General features: G+C 48.7%; 1 pseudogene; it reads left to right on the top strand.

Moving 5' to 3' along the window:
* The first annotated feature begins 8,222 nt into the window (after positions 1-8,222).
* On the top strand, positions 8,223-20,646 carry LOC146813755 (manganese-dependent ADP-ribose/CDP-alcohol diphosphatase-like; annotated as a pseudogene).
* Positions 20,647-25,744: the final 5,098 nt, after the last annotated feature.

The raw sequence follows: 25,744 nt of genomic DNA, 5'->3' as shown, positions 1-25,744 counted from the left end.
ATATTACTTACCTAAAATTATATACTTGACCACGAGAATTTGTCTGTTGATATTCCCGACCCACGATATTTTTGACACCCTATTTGTGCAATTCGATATTTTTTACTTGATATTCTGTCTCTGCACCGTTAAACAGGTATGCCCCCAAACTTATGCATAGGTTTCTGTTGTCAGTACATGAGGAAGGCCTGGATGAAGAACATAACCTGGGACTAGTGACTCTGGCCTTAGCCACCACTGCAGATGCAGGGATCTGAAAAGTAACTGGATAGAGGCAGGACTCCAAAACTTTGACAGAGGTACTGAATATGGAGTTTTGCCCGTGGCACAAGAGACACACTGGGGTAATATACCCCTGTGCTTTCAGCCAAAGATGTCTGGAGCACCATGTCAGGATAACAAGGCACACAGTGTCATCCTCAATCTCTCCTCCCTTCTTGCTGGTAGAAACAACAGTCCTATATCTGATCTGAGATCCTATAAATACTCTGTCCTGTTGTGTAGGTCCTATATTACTCATACCGGATGTGCGTGTTCTGTATAACATAAACTGTTAGTTTGGTGGCAGACTGGCTCTGAGCACCCCCACCGAGAATGTTAGCCTTTCTGTTTTAACTAGCTCACAGTGCCACTAGAATCTCCTCTTATCGGGAAGAGAATAGTTTCTGGCAACCTCAGAACATGACAACCCTGATCCCCCAGGATCGTTGAATCAATGTACTACTTTTTTCTCAGTCACTCGTGCTAACTTATTCGGTCACAGAGAGATACACAGAAGAAACAGTCGGGCGTGTTACAATAAGAATTTGTTGCACAGTTGTTCTTCTAGTGTAAAATAGATGTGCGGCAACAACCGTTAGACAGTAGCATATATATATGATTAGCAGTACAGTGAAAATAACAGGATAGTACAGCTCTACCATTTTGCAATAAGCATGAATAAATACATGAATATAAAATGCATGATAAAAGTGTGTGTATTCCTACGATGCCTATCTAGATGTACTTAAGTGTACCTAGCATGTGGGTAGGTGTGAAGCCAAGAATCCCTCTAGGATTTAGTCCAACCCCATTACCTGAAGAGAAAGAGTGTGGGACCTCGTCCTGGTCTCGATTTGGACACCCCGCAAGGGATGTGTTAGACCACTGTTAGCTGGAGCATCTGCATTCAGGTGCCTCAGCGTCTCTGGTCAGTGTTTTGGCCTGGAAGTCTCGGTTCCCTCTGCCAACCCTAGCAAGATGTGCTGTATTTATACAAAAAGTATCTAGGGTTTCTTTGTCCCATGTTTCATGTATTAGCCATTGTTGGATTTGAGGATGATGTATGGGATGAACCTTGTATGTAGATATGTTGGGGTAGGTGGTGTAGCCCCTGCCTGGTTACCAAGAACCCTCATGAATATTCATTCATACTGTATGAGTCCAATTAATGAAGTTATAGGACGCTATTGTTCAGGAAAAAAAAACTTCTGCACCCAGGACTGGAACTAGGTAAAGGTTCAATCCTAAAGGCTCATTACTGCGTAGTATAAGGGAGATAATGTAGGTGAAGGTGTATGATATTACCCGGGCCTATATTAGGGTACCTATATGAAACATAACAGTCCTGGGAAGTATTCAGCTGGCGTTTGGTTTAATTGATGATCAACCCACAAACTGTTAGACACTCCTGGACTGCAATCAGATCCTTCAAACCTGATTCTGTCTCGGTTCGGCATGAAGAAGCCAATCATATAGATATGAAGACATATTCCCACCTTGAAAAGGTAGAAGACACACCAGTAGAGCCATCATCTTTGTAAATAGTCTTGGTCAGAGCTGATGCCAAGTGACAGATTCTGGACCTGTAAGTGTTCCTCTAAAATGCAGAACCTAAGCAATCTTTGGTGACCTAGGACAGCTGGAATATGAAAACATCCATCCACCAGGACTATGGTTACCATAAAGGCACTTTCGGGAAAGAAATAATCCTCTGAAGTGTCTCCATACCGAATGGTATCTTCTGTGTACAACTGTTGACATTCCTTAAATCTATCCCTAGCCTGCAGGCTCCTGTCATCTTGTGGACTAAGAAGATGATTGAAATAACTCCTCTTACCTGATCCTACAGATATTCTGATCTGAATGGCTGCCTTCATTGCTTCCTTCTTCATTAGATTGGAGAGACAAGGCTTATGAATTGCACCAGGACCCAGACATCAGAGCTGGATAGCGCCAAAGTTCATCCGAAGTACATTATCCACTTCCAATTGGACAATCTTCTCCATCTCCAGCATCAGCCGCGGTCGGTAGTAGGAGTAACTGCAGGGCGGTGACGTGGGGAGGGGGAGGGGCAGGGTGGGGGGTAGTAAACTATGGATTACGGAGGTTTACAGGTAAGTTAACATATAAATTAATAAAACGAATTTTGTTGCGTGCACTGCATTGCATTTGGGGATGCAGTGCACGCAACAAAATTATAGCAGGTGCAAGGGAATACCTATAATTTAATACAAATACATATTAAAAAGCCCACACACAGAGGTGCCGATTCCGATCCGGGTCGGAAAGCACTCCGACCGAGCCGGATCCGGAGTGTTTTCCGACCGAGCCAGAGTCCTGCAGTCCACCCGAGCGAGTACGATGCGGCCGTATGCTGCCAGGCTCGGTTCGGTCGGAATCCCATAGAAGCCAATGGGAGCCGGTCGTACGACGCATGCATGGGCTCCCATTGACTGAATGGGTATGTCTCGTGCAAAGGGCGCCCCCTACAGTGGGTATGCGTCGGTGCCAGCCGCACTGTACATGCCTGTGTTGGGGGGACCCTTGGGTCTCCCCTTGTGTCCGAGTCGTAGGGCTGCGGGTGACAGGGGGTCCAAGCGGACCCCCATAGGCAACCACCCGGATGTTTGCGAGCCGGACACTCCGGCTCGCACAGGATGTCCGACGCGTGCATCGTACTGGCTCGGTCGTAAATCGCATCCATTGCACGCAACGGTTAGCTTCCGACCGAGACGTACGGAGCGGTTCGGACCCGGGAACGACTCGGTATGTGAATTTCACGTAGCTTGCATCGTACTTGCTCGCTCATACAGCTGCACAAGTCAGGCGGAAAACACGCGTACGGCTTTTAGTTTTTCCGGCAGGATCGCGTTTGGTGCCCTTCTGACCCGGATTGGAATCGGCCCCAGAATGTGAAACCTGCGAACTTCAGGAAAGTTGCTGGCCCTAGTGTGGTGACGACATGTGATAGAGCTAATCTGTTTTCACTAGGACAGCGCTTTGGTTACGCAACCCCAGGTGGCACTCATAGGTTTACAGTACTAACTGTGGAATTGGACACAACATGTTACACTCTGAAATATTCCCACAGATAATTTTGGTGCTGAAGGTTAACCAACAGACATATATAGGTCTATTCCTAGTTTTCCTGTTGACGTGATCACATTTGTACTGGTCTAAAGCGTAAACGCAGAGTAAATCCCTTTCATTTAGGCTGAAGGCTATAATATAACCTTACTATACCAGCTATTAAAGGCCCGCTGCTGCGTTAAAGGCCCGAGCCGAAGGCGAGGGACTTTAATATGGGACCGGGACTTTAATAGCCGGTATAACCCTGCTACGAAGGGCGATAAGGCTATTAGAACATTCTGTTACTAGAGGGCAGAATGTTCTAACAAATAAAACAAAGGCCTCTTGAAGGGATTTGAATCCCCTCGAGCTCCGAGAGGCCTTTGTAAAACATTGGAATGTTGCTCTGCGAGCCTTTACTGGCCCGTAGAAGTATGGAGCACTCTATTGTCTATAATGGAGCTCACTACATTACAATGTTCTAATACATATTTCATAAATACTTCATGTTCTAAAAATGCTTTGAGATGCACACATACGTCAATAACATATTGAAACAAATTTGCTTTATGATAAGTGGCGCTTATATTTTGTTTGTTTATTTTATAATGTTGCCTTGACGCTTCCAAACATATTTAGTTATGCAACTACGTTTGTGTTGGACGCCCAATGAAAGTGAGACCTTCGAGCAAGAACATACACTCTAAGGTTATGAAGAGGATATGAAACTTTACTTTAAACATATATTTTATATGTTTGCATTGCTGGTTGCCAAATGTGCCAGGTATGTACATTTCAAATGAGTTGTAATCTCTCCTTTATGGTGAGAGGCCTAACAAAGAGTATGCAAACAACATCTAGAGTGGCATGGGTGGTGCACAAAATCTAACTTTTGTGCACCACCCATGCCACTCTAGATGTTGTTTGCATGCTCATTGGTAACGGGAAATAAACGAGACACAAAGGTTTCTTGGTCATCTCAGAGCGCAAAGGCACATATTCACAAAGACTTTATGAGATTGCTGGTGGCCGCCATGTCATGAACAGAGTTGGGAGCTCAATTCACAATGTGCAAAGGTGTCTGTGCATAGAGCAGTACAGCAGAGGAGCACACTTAAAGTATGCTGTTAGGCTGCAACCAGCTTGGCATAAAGCAATCCATTAGCAGACACAAAATAAATTGCAGGGCAATTAGCAAAGGCAAGTTTGTGGTTAGAATGCAGGCAGGTTGTAATTTATGTCTGGCACTGGAATCTGACACTGAACCCTTACCGATGGGCAGGATGGAGCGGGTGCCACTGGCACGGTCCCGAGGGGAGGGTAATCATTTTTGGGTCATGTCAACCCAGGCACACAGTGGCGAGGGAGGGCCTGCCATACCTCTGGTCTGAAAGCAGTGACAAAGGAACAATGCTAGGTGACATGCTTGGGACCCCTCTGCAGACCCTGTGTCTCTTGCCACAGGAGCTGCTGCCCGCTGGGTCAAAGATGCTCTGCCAGACTCAACTCACCAGCCGCCTCACTTCCGTGTCCTGTTGACTTTCCCAAGACTGAAATCCAACAAGCATTTGAAATGCAATTGGTCTCGCATTTACGAGAGTTTGAGCTATTGGCATTGTAAATGACAATAGCTTAAAATCTCGCAAATGCGAGACCAACTGCATTGCAAATCTTTTTTGTTGTTTACAAGCGCCCCATGCCAGTCTTTCATATTAATAGAGGCCATGCCCCCTTCTTTAGACGAACTGCGTCTAAAGAAATTGGGGTGCCCACCATGAAAGTGAAAGCACGGCATGGGGCTCTTTTACAAAAAAAAGCATTTGTCAACTTGACAAACAAATTCTTTTTTTTTAAAAGCACCCCATGCGGCAGTTTCACTTTAATGGCGGCGCACCCCTTTCTTCAGATGCGGCTCGTCTAAAGAAAGGGACGCAGTCCCTATTAATGTGAAAGCGTGGCATGGGGCACTTATAAATAACTACAACAAAAAATGCATAATTTACAAACACCATCAAAATGCTTTGGGTTTAAAACAACATTTTTTATCAAGCGTAATTTCCACTCGAAAACGTGGTCAGAAAGATTATTTCCGTAGGTATGTGGGCTGCAGCTGGTGCTATTTCTTTGAAAACATAATAGTCTGCTTCTGTAATGTATTTTCTCTTTTCAGAAATGTGACTTCTTTCTTGTTTAAAGGATAAGATTTAATTCCACCTAAAGGAGGGAGACATGCCTTTAGGTGTTAAGGGCCAGTTTTGTAGATAACTTGGGGAAGATTTACAAGAAAGTGACGCATCTGTAGAGATGCGTCACTTTCCCTGCGCCAACATGCCAAATCCTTGCGTCACCATGGATGCGCCGTATTTACAGTACGGCGCACCGTGGCGCAAGGATTGACAAATGCGGCAGAAATTCTGACGCATCTGTTGACGGAAAAGTCACGCATTGCTGGAGTCATGTCGCAAACACGAACCAACTCCAGCAATGCTCAGGGCCGCCCTATGCCTAACATGCTGCGTCAATTCTTACGTCTGCTTCAAGCAGGCGCAGGGTTTTGACGCAGCATGGATGTAAAAGTGACTCAGTGAAATCTTGTAGATTTCACTGCATCATTTTTACGGGGCTTCCTGCGACGGAACGCCCACCCTGCATACATTAAACCTGACGCAGGTTTAATGTGGCGCAGGGCTTCACAACGTGATGCATCTCCCTAGATGCGTCACGTTGTAAATGGGCCGCAACTTTTACGTTGCCGCTGCGTCACAAAAGTGACGCAACGACGGTGCAAAAGTGACGCAAGGGGCTTGTAAATCTGCCCCCTTGTTTCTAATTGTACATATTTGCTGGATAAGGGAACAGAGGCATGGGTGATAAAGTGATGAAGTAAAATGCAGAGATTCTCATTCTACATATGCTCAAGAAAGAACATCGAGGTGACAGGGGACGATAAAATGAGAAAAGGCTGTGAGTGAGCAAGAGAACACACAGCTGAGGCGAGAAAGATAAAAGTGTTGAGAAATTCCACCGTGGAGTAGAAGAAGAGGGATGCTTGTTAGAGTGTGAGAGGTCCGATGAAAATAGGCCAGACAGAGAAAAACATGATTTCCAAAAGGCAAACGGATTATGTGAAAGGGAGATATGTGTGTAAGCGTGAGTGTTTAAGAAAAATTATGTGTAAGGATCATGTGTGCATTTGTGTATGGGAGGTGAGTGTCTTTAAACGGGATAAAGAGATAGGGTGAACTGTGCTTGTGTTTAAGAGCGGTGTACCCCTAAGGGATGTGCACATGTAAGGGGAATGTTTGCTGTTGAAGCAATGTGTGATTGTGAGTGAAATGTGTGTGTTTGTGTGTTTCTGTTGTGTAAGGATGTTATGTGGTAAGGAGATGCGTGTTAACTTGCGATCTGAGTGCATCGGGGACCTGTGCAATTGAGTTATGTGTTTAAGTGTATTGTGAGCCTCTAAAGGCTACACGCCTTCATGGAGAGTATGTAACAGAACGTTGTGTCGAAAATAGATGTATGTGTGTATGTTTTGTGGATATACAATGTATGGTAGAAATGTGTAAAGAAGATATGTGTCCGGGGAAGCTGTTGGTAAATGAAGTGTGCGAGTGGGGGAGAGGTGCCCACGGCAGAGTGACCCATAAGTGCATTTTAAGGGATGTGTTTCTCAGGGCAAGACTTGACATGCACTTTGTAAGGGAGATCTGTACGTGTGTTTCAAGAGAGAGGGAGGGTGAGTGTGGTTTAGGGGGCGTGTTGGTGTAGCTGTGATAGGTGGGTGTTTAAAGAGATGTACGAGTGTTAAAGAATGACGTAGGATAGAAGTTGAGGGGCGCCAGAGGGGAGGGGTGTGTTTGTGAGATAGAGGAAAGTGGCCAGAAGAGGGGGTTGTGAAGAATAAGCAAAGTGGATCACATCAATGAAAGCGGAAAGGAAGAGGAACAGAAATAGAGAGATGATAGAGTAAAGGGTAAATGTGAGGAAGACCGAAGAGGTCAGCAAAAGGAGAAAAAGCGGATGATAAAGACACTAAGAAAACGAGAGAGTGTAAATCAAAAGTGTGTGTGGTTGCGAATGGACGGGAGAAAGAAGGGATGTGGCGGAGAGATGGACTGGGACACAGAACGCATGAAGGAGTTTAGACAAAGATATGGAGAAAGAGAGGAAGAAAGACGACGGAGGAGAATAGTGGGCAAAAAGATGGCACTGAGGAAAGAGAGAACGGAAAAGACAGGAGGGGTAGGTGTGGAATCAGGAAAGAGAAAGGGAAACGAAGAGGGATAATGTAAGGAAGAATGAGAAGGATGGATACGCAAAGAAAGAAAAGAAAGCAAGGAGGAGTTGATTGTAGGAAATAATAACCCGCAGCGCAGCTCATTGTCCAGAGGGTCTTGAAGAATGATGGGATAGTGTAAGAGAGAGTTGCAGGCGACGAGGAAGCTAAAGATGAACGGCTCGCTTAGATAGGGGCCTAGCTACCAATAGTGCAGCAGTTGCACTGGCACCGGAGCCGAACGGGCTGAGGGGCCTCATTTTGCCCTAATCTTTGCTGATTTTTACTATTAAACTCGCAGATGGGGTTATTTTCCTTGCTTGTATTTCGGGCTCGCGCCCCCCCCCCCCCCCCCCCCCCCCCTTGCTATGCCACTGGCTAGCGAATCACAGAGCTACGCGGCAGAGCCTGTCCCGGCTCTCTGGCTCGCGCCAGGCTCGAGCCTTCATTGGCTCCCCCACCTGTAAGTACGAGTGCAACTCTACATATCAGTCGAAAAGAATAATAACATAACGTATCCATGAACTAGGCATTTCACTCTCCGTATTTCTGAGGATACTGTTTCATTCGGCCTCTATACCATTTTGTCTAGGTGTCCCGGAGTGCTGCAGGCAGGGCTATGGACCCCGAACCGAGTGACCACGCAGGATGCTCCTGGCCGTGCTTCACTTTTGGAATCATAGCAGACGTTCAATATATGGACCAAGACGATGGCAGCAACTTCCAGCAGACGAGGACGCGGTACTACAGACACAGCCTGACTCTGCTCATAGTGCCAATATCGGCAACAGTTATCACAACACACATAAGTACATAAATAAAAACACACGACACTGAATGTAAGTGGAGAAATATTGCTGCAGGTTTATTAGCATAAGCAATATGCAAACATGGTGGGTTATCTTACGGGCGATCCCAGGGCAGGCCAGCCCCTATGCCGCCTGCCCGTCTGATAAGCCTAGAGTCACCATGGCAACGCCAATTGGTGTATACCTAATGTTGGGAGGGTCCCCCCCTCCCACCTGTGGACCACCAGTCCACTTGCTACACACGCCCCCCCGTGATGGGTGGGCGGAGCATACATGGCAGCCCCCGGTTGCTCAGACCCACAACCGCCTGTCGGATAGCGGGGCGCCGTCGGTCTTCCAGTGGACACGCTAAACATCCCTGGGTATCCTGGCTTAGCACCACACGGTGCTGCTGCATGCTATACCCCTTGGTATGTGCAGACCCTGGATCGCCCTGTAACTCCTCCACAGCCTTGGGAGTGGCCACCGTCGCTACCAGGGCCCCCCACCAAGGTAGACCTATTTCCTTACAACCTGCTGAAGCCAAAGCTTCCCCTAGGTCCAGTAGGAAAAGAACCGTGCCTAAACTAGAGAGGTGCACCCCGTCTCCCTCCCGGCACCCTGTGGACTTGGCGTGTATAAGACCATGCCTGATGAAGCCCAAACCTCTTTGCTCTGCGCAACTGCGCATGGCTCCAGGTAGACCTTTTTACCTACAGCAACTGATACCGGGCTTCTCCCAGGTCCAGCCAAGACAATCTACGCCCAACCGGACCGGCGGGCGGCATGCCCCTCAGGACAGGTGCCCTCATCCTTTCTAACTCCCCCGTGGATTTTGACTGAAATGACCGTAAACCTATAACTAGGCGTTGGTCCAATGTAGCCTTTGAATGGCTGAAGAACAATCCCCTTGACAAGACACTCCTGCCCGGCAGTGCCAATGCGGGAGGGGTAAGAGTTGACAAGCCCGCCTTACCTCCTCCTTCACTCAGTTGGAGTATGTGCATCGCATTCCATCAGTCACCACCAAATGAGAAGCCTTGCCCTCCCAAACTTTTGCTAGTATACCATGGAGAGACAGGACTGAGTGACCACAGAGGAGGACCAACGTGTAAAATTCTTCACTATCTTGGATACTGGGTAAGCCAATTGTTCTCCTGCTAATTGGTAGCCCAAAAGCATTACCCCGGGGTTTCCCTCAATCATGTGGACCATATCGCCCCCGAGGAAGGCCACTTCCACAACCTGCATAGCTGCCAGCCCGTGCTGAAGTGCAGGATACGTTACCCGGTGCCGGTACTCGCATCCATGGTACCTGTTTCGTCGAACTCAAGGACGGGCTACTAAGTGAGCAACCAGGCTCCGCCCACTCCTGCCAGGCAGTGCCCATGCGGGAGGAGGTAAGGGTAGACAAGCCTGCCTTCCTTCCTCTTTCACTCCGTTGGAGTACGCCCATCGTATTCCATCAGTCACCACCAAATGTGAAGCCTTGCCCTCCCAAAATTCTGCTATTATACCAGGGAGAGACAGGACAGAGTGACCACAGAGGACAACAACGTGTAAAATGCTTCTCTATTTGAATACTAGGAAAGCCAAATTGTTCTCCTGCAGATTTGTAGCCCAAAGTGTTACCCCGGTGCTTCCCTTAATCATATGGACCATGGCCCTGCTGGAAGGCCACCTGCATAGCTGCCAGCCAGTGCTGGAGGTCGGGAGAAGTTACCCGGTACTGATGCTCGCATCAAAGGTACCTGTTTCGTCAAACTCCAGGGCGTGCTACTAAGTGAGCTGCCAGGCTCCGCCCTAGTACCCCGAGGTCAAACCCAAGCCCCTCCAAGTTCTGCTGCTTCACCTGCCTGCTAACACGAATCCCAGGGCAGACCACCGGCCTATAACCCATGCTTGGCCATGCCTGAGCTAAAATACCTCTGAACAGCCTGACAACAAGCTAACCACCAGCATTGAGTTCTGAATGTTTCTGACGCTGCCAAGAAACATGCGCATAACTAAAGCAACTGGCACCATGCCATAAAAGTAACAATTCAGCCTTATATGAAACAGACGTGCCCTTGTGGCGATCCGAGTAGTGCTCCCTCCCAGCCAGCAGCCCTACTCGGGCAACCCGCACCCTCTTGGCACTGGCACACCCCCGCCACAGCTGCCCTCGGGTGCCTGGTCGTGTGTAGCCACAACCTAGGTTTCATCACTGCGTCATACCGGGTATGATGACCCATCTAACTCGACTGCTGAGTGCCCATTGCACCATTGCAAGTATGCCTTTGCCTGCTCAGAGTCTGGCTGTAAAGTTGGAAGGCATTGACCCCCCAGCCCAGGGTGAAGATGGCAGCAATACAGTGCCTGGTGCTATAGACGGTTCCCATACCCTGATGGGACAGAATGCAAATCCCTTGCTCCTGTTGAGCACGAACCCAAAACCAATTGCTCACCATGGTTTAATACCTTCCTGCTGCTAATCATTTTCTAGCTGAATGTTGACAAATCCATGTTCTGTAATGGCACTACTTCGCAGCCTGCACCATTCTGCCAGTGCCGAAAAAACCTTTGTCATGCTGCCTGGCCTCATCAATCTTGCCCTGTTCTAGCAGCGCCCGCTTCAGCCGTGGAGCAAACAACTCGCCGGTACCCCCAAACTGGCCCTGATGCGAGACAAACCGGGCCAAGGCACAACAGTGAGTGTACTAACTAATAGCAGGTCTAACAGCGTCAACAGGATCCTCAGCTTACAATAGGCGTGATGGAGTGAGGGTATCCAGTGAGAATCAAGATGACAACTTCCCATCTGACCGACCGTGGTGGGAACCACTCCTGTATATTCTAGTACACATGGTCCCAGTTCACCTGTCACTGCCTGATGTACGTGACCTAGGTACATGGTCCCCTTGCATGGCGACATGCCATTGAGACCAACATCCAGTCCCCGATAAGTACCACTAACTGCCTACGCTACAATCTTGCATGGCGTTCCTTCATGCCCAGCTATACCAGGCGATGAATGCTCTCCTCCGTCACTTGACCCGACCACACCTAGAAATACAAAACAGCGAGAGGAGGCAGCCTGTGACCTGCCCCAAAAACCACCATCCCGCATCAAACCGACCCGATGGAAAGACAAGCGCCTAATGCTCTACACCCCTGGAAGACCCAGGAAATAACCCATCGTACAAAAGCGAGTAAATAACAACGGACATCCTTTCAGCATCTGAAGGCCTAGCCCTTCCGAAGTAACCTGGGAGCCCAACGCCAGGCCTCAGCACCTGTGGCGTGAGTGATCTTTGCCCACTACCGTGCGAGCCAGGGCCCCCGGTGCTTTTTTTTTTTTTTTGATCACTGAAGCACACGAAAACAACCCTAGCTGTTCCTTGCCGCTAGGTCTTCCTACCCTCAGGAGGCCAAGAACGACCAGGTAACAATAACACTCACTCAACACTAGGCGTTCCAAGTCCACTCGGCCTAATTTGCCATTGCAACAAAGCATTGCAACCAGGTGTAACTCTTTGCTTCGCCTAGGTGCTGGATGCAAAGTGACATCTCCCCCTGCTCCCGACCATAGTGGTGGGGAGCACTCCAGTTACATGTCATACTGCACCCTAGCATCGCATCTCTATATTTACAACGCGAAGGGCACTACCTACCCAAGCCCATCTATCGGATGGTCAGTGCTTATAATTGCGTATAGTGAAGTTATTCACCATCATAGCTTTGTTGCAAGCCACACCAAGAGCTGTTCTACCTCATGTCAGCCCGCCTGCGTGTGCACCAGCTGGGCTGTCCCCCCACCCCAGTAAACAGCCAATTCTTTGGAAAGACACCAACAGCGCGAGCTACAAATATTGTTTCCGAAGTAGGGAGACGCGATAAGTCCTGCAGGCCACTTGTAGCATTTAATTTACAGGTCCTCGGTACAAATAGCACCATATAATCAGTACTTAATAGTAAATTAAGTGTACGAAATAGGTGTTTGGAATTCACCAGGTTTAAGTGGGAGAGCACAAGCCTTTTACTCTTGGTAGCAGGAGTTGACGTGTACAGGCGCTGGGCCGACTGGAACGGGTTCTGTCAGAGGCAAAACATTTACAGGATGCCACCATACACATATCCAACATTTAAAATGTCACTGTGCTGAGATGTCACATCCTGCACAGAAAAAAGGGGGCACTGCCTTCCAATGGCACAGGGTAGGAAGCCATAAATATTAGAGATATTCCAAAGTCAATCATTAAGGGCAAATTAGGCAGGTAGACAGGGAAATGCCGTTCAACGAATCCCGCGATACGAACAATAGTATGAACAAGTTTATTTAATGATGAGATAAATCACCTCATTGAGTGACCATTCCAATCACTGATTTATACAGTGAGCAATACACAAGATAGTCTTACCACCAGCACAGTATTTTTAGAATAGAGGAACCGTAGCTTAAACAGTTCCTTCATTATTAAAAGTGGTTAGGGCATAATAGTGGACGTATAAATTCCAAGAGCATCTGGCCATCCTCCACCTACAAAATAGAGGAAGCCGCGCATCAAGCTTGCCAAGAGGTCAGGTGATTCACCAAAGGGCCCAAAGAGACAGTACTAGGCCATGTTTAGTAATTCGTTAAGTGCAACTTTTAGCTCTCTTTGCAACTATTGCTGCATATAAACAAGTTCCTCCCCTGCTTCTCCCAGTGGTAAGGATATTATGGAAGTTTGTAGCAGGTTCCCGCACCAAATATGTTGGGTTCTCCCAGGGATCTGCACAGTGAGCTATTTAAACGAATGCCTTCCACTACAAAGCCCCTGCATATAGCTGCAGGTCACCGTTTGTGCTGAGTTGCTACTACTGCAGCCCATAATTAGTGAGATGGAACCCTTATGTTTCATTAAGCCATACACCAACTTTCCCAAGAACACGGCATAGATAACATGACCCCTACCTTCCTCGCCCAAGTTGTTTCTAATTTTTTTTTTTTTTTGCCAGTCAGATTATCTTGTCCCCTGAAAGCCCTTTCCCTATATTTTCTTGCCTGGTGAAAAGCCTTTCACACCCCTGCAGCAGGGCTTACATTGCAGATGAAGTCAGGGCACGCGAAGGGGACGTCCCGCGAGCGCAAACCAGGTACCACCCTTCGCTCCGGAGTAAGCAGGCCCATGCCCCAAATTGCCCAGTGAGCGTGGCACCGATGTCATCTGTTATAACACAGACAGGTATAGGAGCGTAATGAATTGCCCAGAGTCATAGGAAAAAGGGGAGCCAACGTGCAGACGAGGCCTACCGGGCAGCCTCCAGTTGCTGCCAACGTCAAAGCTGTACAGGCCACGAGCAGCATCCCCGCAAGGGGGGGGGGGTGGGGGGGGGGGGTCGCCGCCTGGTCGCGCGGCGCTTGCACTAGGCGGACGGGCCATACCCCCACGGAACGGACCATCAATCATGGTACACCTGCGCATTGTTAATAACACAAGCTACGCGGGCCGCGAGTAGCATCGCGCACACAAGGGGGGTGCACCAAATTAGGTCACGTGGTTGTATGCGCTGAATACTGGAACGAGCAAAATTGTTTCCGCGCCCGCCCCGGGAGCGCCGCGGATGGAAGGCCTCCCTAGACGCACTGCCCATCTAGTCCATGCGCCTTGTCCCCCGGGCAGGCCAGGCCCGTGAAAGGAGAGATGTACCCGGAGGCCGAGGGCCTACATGCCAACATATCAGAAGAGCACAGAGTGAGATTTTTATAGGACAATCGGGAGGGTGAGGCCTTGGCTCGGGTTACTGACAGTATGGGCTAAATAATGAGGCTTTGTTGCATAATTTAACCCCTCATAGTGCCCCTGCCACGCCACTCTGACTATTGCTGTTAGGATTAGCACGTTACCTAATACAAGGCCCTGTCAGCTGAAAACCCCGAGGTTACCACTGGTGGCCTGCGAATGGGATCTGGGTGGAGGGGGCTCACCTCGCAGTCGCGGATCCCCGACCGATGCGAGTCCAGCAAACAACGCGATCCAAAACAGTAACCTGCAGACCTGTTTACATCCTACGCACTCTGGACTACTTGGCGCACGTTCTCTGCAGCAGGCGCAGTGACCCTCTGCACTAACTTCACCGGAGTCAATACCTAAACTGTACAACATGCTGATCTCTCTCTCAGGAAGAAAATTAATCACACGAGATCTTGAAATTAAATGAGGTATTAAGTAAGAGAGCTCCGTGCCCCGACCAGGGAAATCCTGCCATAATCCTAAAATCATGGATTTGGGGTGCCACGATTCGAACTCGTGTGCGCCCTGGTTTCACAGCTGCGGATGTAGCGTGCTCACCACTCCGCACCTGATCTCTGTACAAAATTAACACGCATCACATTGAGCTTGGGAGAATGAGATGGGAGTAGGCTTACCCGATTCGAACTTGTGACCCAGAGTTCACAATAGATGTCAGTGAGAAGCACTTAATTCGTTGCGCCATCTTGCTGCCGGGAATAAAGGCAACTCATCCACGGCGATATCGCCGAGACGTACCAGATAAGTGCCCATCTATGAGGATTCAGTGGTCGCTGACTGGAAAACCCCGCAAGCTGCCGAAATCAGAGCAGTGACTACCCGCCTGGAGGTACTAATGAAAACATTCATTTTTGTTGGGCACAGGGAGCTTAAGCGGTCTGCCCAAACTCGCAGGATGCTAAGCGCCGCTGCCCCTGCTCGAACCCGGTTCCCCAACTGGAAGTCCACCGCTCTAGCCGCCACGCTAAATCCTTACACGATGGCCTGAACGCGCGTTGACCGCTTGCGCTGGTATGCCCCAGGGTGTTTCGCGACCTCGAGGCTTGAAACCTGGTAGCCTGCACCGGAGTCGGCAGCGAAGCCGACGGACTCCCTACCCTCCCCGGAGACGAGGTCGACGGCTGCCACTTGTCCACCAGGCTTGGTGATGCCCTCGATTTATAGGTACTGAGTTCCGGTATTACAGGTATCGGGTGATAATACAGGCATTCCACCTTTCATAGCCTAATATTATTATATGCCACATTCCATAGCAAAAGTTACTGCCTGGCACCGACTCAAACTCACATGGCTCTCAGAGGTAAAAAACGTGTTCATGTGAATAGCCAACACCTGTGCTATGCGCCACAAAATAATGACGCAATAATAAACCAAGTATGCTTAAGAGCAGCGCTTTATTCGTTAGGTCTGCATTTACTTTATTGTGTTAACCCTTCTGCATGTTGGAGCCATTAGCAGCACAAGAAGGCGGGTACACACAGGATAACTAAACAAGCTGTCTTGTGTAGGAAAGGCAGGCGCGGTTCTGAGGGCGCATGGGCACAGACGGTTGTTGGGACTGAATCACAATGTCTTAAGGCATCTGTGGAGAGTGAAATACTGGTCTCTTGACTCTGAAGTTCCTTGGCGTTTTCACAGTGGCAAAGCTGGCCCGTTCAAAGTGCAATGCACTTGAAGCTGCCAAACGACTTTAACTGCGAAAACAAGGGGAGTAGAAATGGCTGTGGCGGGCAGTTGTTTTTAGCCCCTAGCCGCGGGCTGGGAAGGTGTTACCTAACACATTCCGGCACGAGACATGAAAGTACCAACCGATGCCCGACCGATCGCACACACATGCGCCCCACCCCCGCAGCACCCGCAAACTCTCTGACCGGCGCTTGGGCCTGGCTTTGTGCCCGCAACCCCCCCCGCCGTGGTATTCCGACCACAGGGCCCCGTCACCTGGTACTGCCCAGGGACAGGGCCGGGGCGGGGAGGGGAGACAGACAAACTCACCGCGAGCGAGGGGCTGCTGGGCAGGCGACGACCGAGCTCAAGGCGAACGAGCGGGCAAGAGGGCGAGGAGGGGGCGGAGACAGAATATGTACTCCCCTGGCTCCTCCACGCCGGAAGCAGCTATCTGCTGGGGTCTCCCTTGGTCCATCCCAGGGACACGACCTCCCACCCCTGTGCCTTCCTGTAGCACTAAGGCGGCCGCCCTCAAGGGGGCGGGCCGCTGCGCAACCCCCCCCCCGGGCAGCCTTACAGAAGCGCGATTGATGCGTGGACTTAGCAGCCTGTCCCCCAAGCTTCATCCTGCAGCTCGGTGATGTCATAGACGGCTTTAATGCACGGTACCTAACCTCACACCTGTCCCTTCAAACTGTTTTAGGAGAAATTGACAAAGGCAAAGCCCCCTTCCACCATGTTTGGGGGAACCATGAGTTTTACAACTTTAACCGAGATTATTTAAATACCTCGAAGCTCAGTTCTAAACAACTAGAAGACAAAACAGTTCCCAGATTGCGCCATGATGGTGAAGATTTTTATGTTATGTTATGTTAGCAATTTGTTAAAGCGCAAAACAGCTGCCCCAGCAACGGAGCGTCCCGGCGCTGACCTAAACAGTACCTGAGGGGAGGGGGAAACCACAGAGGAGTTAGATGACAGAGAAAAGGTGGGTTTTTAGTTCCTTTCGAAAGGTAGTTAGGTTGGTCAGGGTGCGGATATGCAGAGGCAGGGAGTTCCAAAGTTTAGCCCCTAAAACTTTGAAAGAGCGGCCGCCCATTCTGCAGAGCTTGGTTCGCGGGACCGTCACCAGGTGCTGTCCCAGCGATCGCAGGGTGCGCTGGGGAATGTAGGGTGCTAGAAGCGGGCGTAGGAGTTCAGGGCCGTCTGAATTAAGAATTTTAAATGCAGTGGTGAGAATTTTGAATTGAATTCGGGATTCAATTGGCAGCCAGTGTAATTTCCGGATGGTGGCTCTGGCAGAGCACCTGCGCGGAAGGCCAACCACAGCCCTGGCGGCCGAGTTCTGAACTCGTTGCAGCCGTGCTAGTTCTGTTTTATTCGCCCCTAAGAATAGAACATTGGCATAGTCCAGCCGGGCAAGGATAATGGATTGGATGATAAGTTGACGAGTTCTGCATTCGAAGAAACCGAGTATCGGACTGAGACTCCTCAGTAGACCCACACAAGTAGCTGCCACTTTCTTTGTGTGGGACTGGAAGTTGAGTGAGGAGTCCAGCCAGACGCCTAGGTTCTTCACAACATTTTTTGGCACGGGAGTGGGGCCAAGCAGAGAGGGCCACCAATGATCGCTCTAGTGGCCGGGGTTCTTACCGAGGAGAAGCACCTCAGTTTTCCCTGCGTTTAGTTGAAGGCAGTTGCGCGTCATCCACTGCGCAACTGCCGCTAAGCCATCCCTGAATTTAGCAGCCGAAGTTGAAGGGCCTTCAGAGAGAGTGATGACCAGCTGTGTGTCGTCGGCGTACGACACCAGCGTGAGGTCTCACTCTTTTGCCACTACTGCAAGAGGCTGGACGTAAAGGTTAAAAAGGGATGGACTTAACGCAGAGCCCTGAGGAACTCCCTGTTCGATGGAATGGGGTTGGGAGATATAAGGTGGGGCTGAAACTCGAAAGGACCTGTCCTTCAGAAAGGACCGGAACCACTCGAGGGCGAGCTCATCAATCCCTATGGCCTCAAGTCGTTTCAGCAGGATATTGTGTGAGACCGTGTCAAAGGCCGCGCTGAGATCCAGCAGGATCAGCGCGGCACTTTGACCGGCGTCCAGAACGCCCCGGAGATGTTCAGTGGTGGTCAACAGGGCCGACTCGGTGCTGTGACCTGGCCTGAAACCATTTTGAGATGGGTCCAGGACGTGATTTTTCACCGTGTGATGGGATAGTACTTTATTCACATGGGCTTCTGCCAGTTTAGACGCCCATGGGAGCAGCGAAATGGGTCTGAAGTTTTCTGGCTTTGTGGGATCAAGTGTGGGCTTTTTAATAATAGGGGAGACCCATGCTAGTTTCCAACAGGTGGGAACCGCAGCTGAGGAAAAAGAAAGATTGAGAAGGCTGGCAAGGGGGGGGGGGGAGAAAAAAATCAAGTGAGTCCAAGAATTTGGCTGGTCTCATGGGATCTGTGGGGGAGCCAGACTTAACCTGTCTGCACAGTTTAGCAAGGTCGTCGAGGGATATGTCAGGTATTCTTGACAGTCTAGACATACCAACCACAGGGTTGAGAGTATTTAGAGAAACAGGCTCATCTTGTGGGAAAGTGATGTAGATCTTCCTCACTTTTTCAATGAAAAAGGTGGCAAGGTCTTCGCACTGTTTCGAAGAAGTAATACAGGAGACTGGGTTGGAAGCATTTTGAAGGTTTTGAACGAGTTTAAAGATCGTTTTGGTGGGATTAGAGCTTAATTTGATTTCCTTTGCATAAAAGGAGGCGCGGGTGGTGCGAATCGCTTTGTGATACATTCGTAGTTTTGATAGGTAAAGAACTTTATCGCTATCCAGATAATTTTTTCTCCATCCGCGTTCAGCTTTTTTGCATTCCTTCCGCATGGTTTTGAGCGTCTCATTGTACCATGGATTTGTAGGGGAGCTGCGAGTTTTGGTCCATGTAGCCGGAATTAAGGCGTCAAGCCCTGTAACGATCCAGTCGTGAAAAGCGGCATAGGCTGTATTAATGTCATTGTTCTCGTCAGGGGGGTGAAACTCTCCCAGGTTTTTAATTAGGTCCTCAGATGAGAATTTATGCCATGGCCTTTTGTAACAGGGATTAGCAGCAGATTTAGTGGGCGGTTTTTTCGCCGTAAGGATAAATCTGATAAGGAAATGGTCGGTCCAACCCATAGGCTCAGGGGGAGCGGCCATGGCTTCTAAAATGTTGGTGAAAACAGGGTCTAGTGTATGCCCAGCAATGTGAGTGGAGGAGTGGACAAGAGAGTTTAGCTGAAGGGCCGTAAGATCAGCCAACAGGCTTTTAATGGAGGGGTCAGTAGTGGAATCAAAATGGAGATTAAGATCACCCAATATGGTGAAGTTGGGAGAGGAAACTACCAAAGTTTGGGATATTTCTAGGAGTTCATCAATGAATCTAGCAGAGGGACCAGGCGGCCGGTAGATATATAGCCCAGAAAGGGCAAATTGAGGGCATATGGAGATCTTAAATCGTGCGCATTTGCATCCCCAGATGTCTTCTTTCGTAAAGGAGCAATTATATACAGTTCGGTATATAACAGCTATCCCACCGCCCCTAGAGTCTCTGTTTATCAATTTTATGGAGAAACCATTGGGCATCGTGAGGTTCTGGATGCTAGTCTGGTCATCATGGAGCCAGGTTTCGCATAAAAACAGAATGTCTGGGTTTTCGTCCGTTAAAAGAGTATGAACTTCCGCATGATGTTTAGCGAGGGATCTGACATTCAGTTGGAGGACCAGAAGGGGAGAAAGGTTAGGCGCCGTCGTTATGCAGCTAGATAGGCTAGGCTTAGATGTAGTAAATTTACAGGACTCACAGTGAAGTGCTGTTTGTCCGAGGCAGCCTCCGAGCTTGTCGCATCTAGTGCTGGAGTTCAGTGCGAGGAGACGTTCTCTATCATAGCAGATTTTAAGCTGGGGATTTTGTGCAGGGGGACTGGCGAGAGGCGATGTCTTGGCGATGACGGGCGCAGACGGGCTTGCCTTAGGCGCGCCTTCGGCGCGCAAACGGCGCTCCCGCTGCGCTCGTCCGCTGCGCTTCCTCCAGATGCACATGATTTATAGGGGGAGTGGTGGGAGGGGGAGCGTGGCCTCGAGGGGGCATGGCCTCAGTAACTGCCAGGTAGTGGCGTCAGCTGTTTTGAAGGCGAGTGAAACGCGTCTGCGCTAAGCTCCGCAGCGCGAAAGATAGTTAAAAACCAATTCAATTATGTGACACTCAAGTGGGTTTTAAAAAGAGCGACAGATACAAGAAAGCAGTAACGCTTTTTAAAAGTGGGTTTTAAAAAAGCAACAAAAAGAGCAACAAATACAAGAAAGCAGTAACGCTCCCGGCTGTGCCTCAGGAGTAAAGGTGTAAGCAGGTCGCAAGTAAACAGCGCCTACTTATACCGTGGGAGGGGGAGCGTGGCCTCGAGGGGGCGTGGCCTCAGTAACTGCCAGGTAGTGGCGTCAGCTGTTTTGAAGGCGAGTGAAACGCGTCTGCGCTAAGCTCCGCAGCGCGAAAGATAGTTAAAAACCAATTCAATTATGTGACACTCAAGTGGGTTTTAAAAAGAGCGACAGATACAAGAAAGCAGTAACGCTTTTTAAAAGTGGGTTTTAAAAAAGCAACAAAAAGAGCAACAAATACAAGAAAGCAGTAACGCTCCCGGCTGTGCCTCAGGAGTAAAGGTTATGCTTACCACTTCAGTCCTTTCCTCCAGTTTCGTTTCATTATCATCGACACCTATGACCTCAGCGTGCTTGGGTGGGAAACATCCAAAGAAAAAAAGCGGCATTGAAACAGATCACGAAAGTGAAAGCGATCGCAAGCAAAGAAGCCCGCGAGTGGTGCGCGCGCACAGCGAAACATATAGTTTCAATTATCGCGCCCGTGTCTGGGCACGATAATTGGAAACATAAGCTGCTGCTGCGCGTAACAGAAACCAATAGGCCATGGGTGGAGGAATGCGCCCGCCTTTGGCCTATTGCGTGCTCTCTTTGTAAAAAACACGCACGCAAAGCCCAATAGCATGCCCCAAAGGAAAAGCACACGCTCGTGCATGTGCGATTCCCAGCTCGGTTTCTGAAACCCCCTACAAAATGTCTCGCACGGCACGAGCAGTGTTGTGCACTGCAACGCTAGGCGCGAGACCTAAAAATAACACCCACCCTCTCTGAAAGAAGCAGAAAACAAGCGCATGTACAATGGAAAGAAGCCCAAAACAAACATAGTCTCCCAAGCCCACGAGGGTAATGGACGTTAAAGACATACGTATGCTTTCAAAACACTAGAATGGAATTGTTTTGTTCTATTTGCTTTAGATAAGACGTAGAGTCTTCTCCGCCTCTTGTAAAAACCAGACCACTCTGCTCCTACCAAGGCAGAAAGCTTTTCTGAGCTCGGCCTCAGAAGGAATGTTTGTTAGCTTCAACTCCCTTGGGGCCAGGGCAATGTCCGCAGCAGTGCACACATGAGCTGTCTGCTGTGCCCCCACTGGCAAGTTATCATCCTTTTTTAGTCAGCATACAGTGCGACACAACAATAGTAATCATGCCTTGCTGTTTTTTTAAAAGCGATTCAAGCATCAAGAGATTACCTCCAAGTAGACGCAGAGCGAAAACAAACAGACACCCTGCAATGTGTGGCTGCGATGGTGTGAGCTGAAGTATGCAGCGTCTCACCCTGTAGCCTCCTCGCCCTTTCTCTAGTGCGCCGTGGGAGTGTTTATGTGCTTGCAGGAGTAGCGTCCCCTTTGTTTAACGTTAACTGTGAGCAGGAAGGCATTTCCCTGTTCCAGAAACCAAAACCAGTGCTGAGCTAATAAACAATCAGCCTTCCATGGGCTCGGCGGAGCCCTGGCTCAGAAGCACGTGATGTTTGTTTTTGTTTTTCCAAACAGAAAGTGGGCGCCGTGCTGAAACAAAGCGTAGCGCCCATGTACATAAAACCTATGCACATGGCAGCCCCTGAAGTGGGCGCCATGGTAATAAATAAGTAGTCCCTAGCAAACACATTAGCACCTACAGTGTAAGGAAACTGTAGTTGATAGGTTTTGCTGGACTGAAAACAGAAGTGATGTATCAGGAGCACCAACCAAGAAGGAGCGAGGAAATAAGAGAGATGCAGGAGTGAACCAATGGCAAGCAGCAGGCGGAATTACACTCCGTATAGTGATTACTGCAGGTCTTGCAGACAGCGCATGAGCGCTGCCTAGGCTCGATCTAATGACTCCTGCCTCCTAATATTGATGGAACCATCAGCTGCCATTGACTCACCTGACCATCTCATTCTCATCTACACCCTGGAGTTTCAATGCCCTTCACTGTCCTCCTCCTACCTTTGCAACCAAACATGGGTACCTCAAGGTTCCAAAAGATCACAGTCACCTGTGGAGTCCCACGAGATTTCATACTGTTTCCTTTCATCTTTACCCTCTACACAGAAGCCCTCTGGAGCTCTACTCACAGACTACATACAGCATCACAATTCATCAATATGCTGAGGGTGCAGAACTTCACTTGAAAGTCTCCTGTGAACCAGGCGTCCAATTCCTCAAACACTCCCTGCACCTCATCCAGATCTGGATGTCCAGTGCTTAGCTGATGCTCAATGCCACGAAGAAAGAATTCCTGTAATTTGCCAAGGAACAGTACAACCTGGCTTAATGACGTGAACCGTGATAGCTTTGTACCCCAACTTTCACCAAATGTCAGATCACTTGGATTCACCCCAGACACAAAACCCCACAGTCAAAGAACATTGCAAGAAAACCACAAAGACAGACTCGCATCGGCCTCTTCTTCTAAAGAGAATGAAACTGTTTCTTGCAGAATGCGATTTCAGCTCTGCTGTCCAAGGTGTCATACTCTCGCATTTGGATATTGATAATGTCGTGCTGCATGGCCTCCCAGTCTTCACACTGCCCCTCCTTAGGGTTATCCTACAGGCCATCGCACTTCTCATCCAGGACCTGAAGAAATGTGATCACATTACCACCGTCCTGGTGAAACTGCAATGGCTCTGCTTGCCGGCCAACACCATCTTCAAACCCAGCTGCATCGTTTACAAAGTCAGCATGACCAGCACCCCCATTTATTTAGCAGACAAGCTCACCATCTCTGGTGGCACTCGGCACACCGGCAGTCGCATCACCATCAGACTGAAAACCAAGGGCCTCATTACAAGTTAGGTGAAGTAGGATGTGTGGGGGCTGTGTGTAGTAGGTAGCATTTCCCCAGGGTGAGATATTTACAGCGTGTAGTACTTACCTCCTATTCCTCTGAAATGTTTTGGCAGGTTTAACTTGCCAGAGTCTATCAAGGTTAAACTGCAATGGTGTGATACATATTACACAACTCGTAATTCCGATCCTGTGCAAGCAAGCAGTGGCGAGCAATGATGGACTAAGAAGTGGGAAAAAGAAAATAACAAGGGAGTAGGCCTTTTCCATCTATGCACCTATGATCTGGAACAACATCCCTGAATCCATGAGGACTGCCCCAACGGTACAGAAACTTAGGGCAAAGATAAAGATGTACTTTTTTCAAGACGACAACATCGCAATGCAGTATCAGTACACTTCTACTCCCAGAAGCGGATAAACTCTCCCCTCACTCGTTGACTGTATGCTTGTCTTCACCTGAAACAGTGCTCTACTGCCTTTTGTCTGGATTCGCACAGTACAAGTTTGCATACATTGCATATGACAGGTGTAATGCCTGAGGCCTGAGCCCAGTAGGAGTCTCAGACTCCCATCTTCAAACCTATCAAGCTACCGGATAAGAACAGGAAACATTCTGGGAGGCTATACCCTTATAGCACCCAGTGGGATGGGCGGGGGTGTAGCTGTCGTGCCTCCTGTTCTTTTACCATTCATGAGGTGGGTCCAGCTTAAAAGTAATGACTGGGAGGAGGATGAAGGAAGCAGGGATTGTCATCATTTTTTATTTTTTTTGTTATTATTATCATTAGGCAAGTGAAGAAAAAAAAAGCTTACAATCATTACATATGAAAATCCAGTTTGAAACCCATCATGCATGCATGGTAGCAAATTAAAAAAATGAGCAAAATTTGTAACTCATCATATGTTATAATGGCGAATTCTGGATATCCCCCGAAGCTCTTAAAAAATCATTGTGAAAGTTTAGTGTTGCACGACTGTTTTTCAAAGACATAGAATAAGCAATCAAAATTAATAACTGACCGTATGTTATAATGCTAAGATCTGGATATCACCCCAAATGCCTGAAAATCTTTGTGAAGATTTAGTCTAAAACAAATGTTTTACAAAGTAGTAAATATCAAGGGGCTTATTTACAAGCTCCCCGCGCATATTTACAAGGCCACGCAAAGCCACCCCGCACCCCGTGGTTCACTTGCATCGTTTATCTTATGACCCGATCGTAATACATTTTTTTCCTCTCCTTTTTCTGCCCTTCTCCCTTCATGTTTTTCCCTCACTTTCCTTGTTGATTCCTTTTGACAGCAGGTAAAATTCTCAGGCCACACGTTTGGTTTGTCCTGATGATCATCTCACTGTTCTCTTAGGGATCGAAGTGCCGTCGACTCTAGCACCTTGACACACAATTGTTGCATATTAATAACTCTGTATTTGTGCAATGGTACTCTCGCTATTTTGTTTGGCCTATCAAATCAATTAAGTCTTGGCCATTCTTGTTTGTTTACGCCTGAGCATTTTTAATTTACCCCTTTGTTGTTTTTGTGACACTACCCCACTTTCCTTGTTGTTTTATCTTTGTTCTCCATGATGTAAATTAAAAGGCGTATTTTCCTATAAGAATTGAAGGACACAGTTGTTATTATATTTCTGTGTTAATGTGATTTCATTTGTAATTGTTGACAGGGACCTCTCTCTCTTTATAATTACCCACACCCAAGGTCCCTCGCTAACCCTTTGGGTTCCCTTGTCTCTTTAAAATCCTTTTATAAAGTTGGCATTTTCCTGCCTTAACCATTTGGTGCATGCAGCCTGTCTTTTGGTCACCTGACTGGGGGTAGTTGGAGGTTGGGTTTTGTGTATACCTCCTAGACACCCAAATAACAATAGGGAAATGCAGTGTGCCTGGAGGGGCCATCACTGGCAGCATTGGAGGAAGGAGCTGGGCACAGCCCCACTTACACTTGAATAGACTGCGTCCTACCTTCACACAAAGGGCTATACCCCCTGTTGTTAGTCTGGAGCCAGGGCAAGGAGTGCAGTGCACCTGTGCCCTTCAATGCATGCCTCTAGAAGCTTCTCCCCACTTCAAAGACACAAATTGGTAGGAATACTGGACCTCAGACACAAACGTTTCCAGGAAGAAGGTGCTACAGTAGTGCTACTGAAAGGACTGCCACTCTGCTGGACTGCTGCTCTGAAGGGCCTGCTTGTCTGCTCTGCTGACATGTTGCCTGCTGCCCTCTTGCCTGGTTGAGAAGGACTGGACCTGCGTCTCTTTAACCCAGAACTCAAGAGTGATTCCAAGGGATAGCTGGCTGACCTCCCGATCTGAAGCCTCAGGCACATGAAAGACTTTCAACGACCCTGCACCTGTACTCTGCCATCTGTGAGTATACCCTGCCAAGTGGTGCCACCTGAGGCCTGGACCCTTGGAAGTGGGCCTAAGGTGCTTTGTCATCCTCTGTGGATCAAGTGGAACTGATGCATCTCCTCTGCTGTGCAGCGCAACCCCAAGCAGAACCAATGCATCACTGCTGTGGGGATTGGACCTGTCCCAAAGACCCACATCGCCTCCGCATCCCCTTTGGAACCACCGCTGTGCAATGAATCCTTGGTTCAGGCCCTCTCAACCCTCGTTGACGGCAGCCTTGACATGGACACTGGACTCAGTATCTCAGCCTCGCAGCTCCTCGGAACTAATGCATTGCCCAACTGC

Source organism: Triturus cristatus, chromosome 6, assembly GCF_964204655.1.
Source record: "Triturus cristatus chromosome 6, aTriCri1.1, whole genome shotgun sequence".
Taxonomy (NCBI): domain Eukaryota; kingdom Metazoa; phylum Chordata; class Amphibia; order Caudata; family Salamandridae; genus Triturus; species Triturus cristatus.
This window is presented reverse-complemented; position numbering and strand designations above follow the sequence as displayed.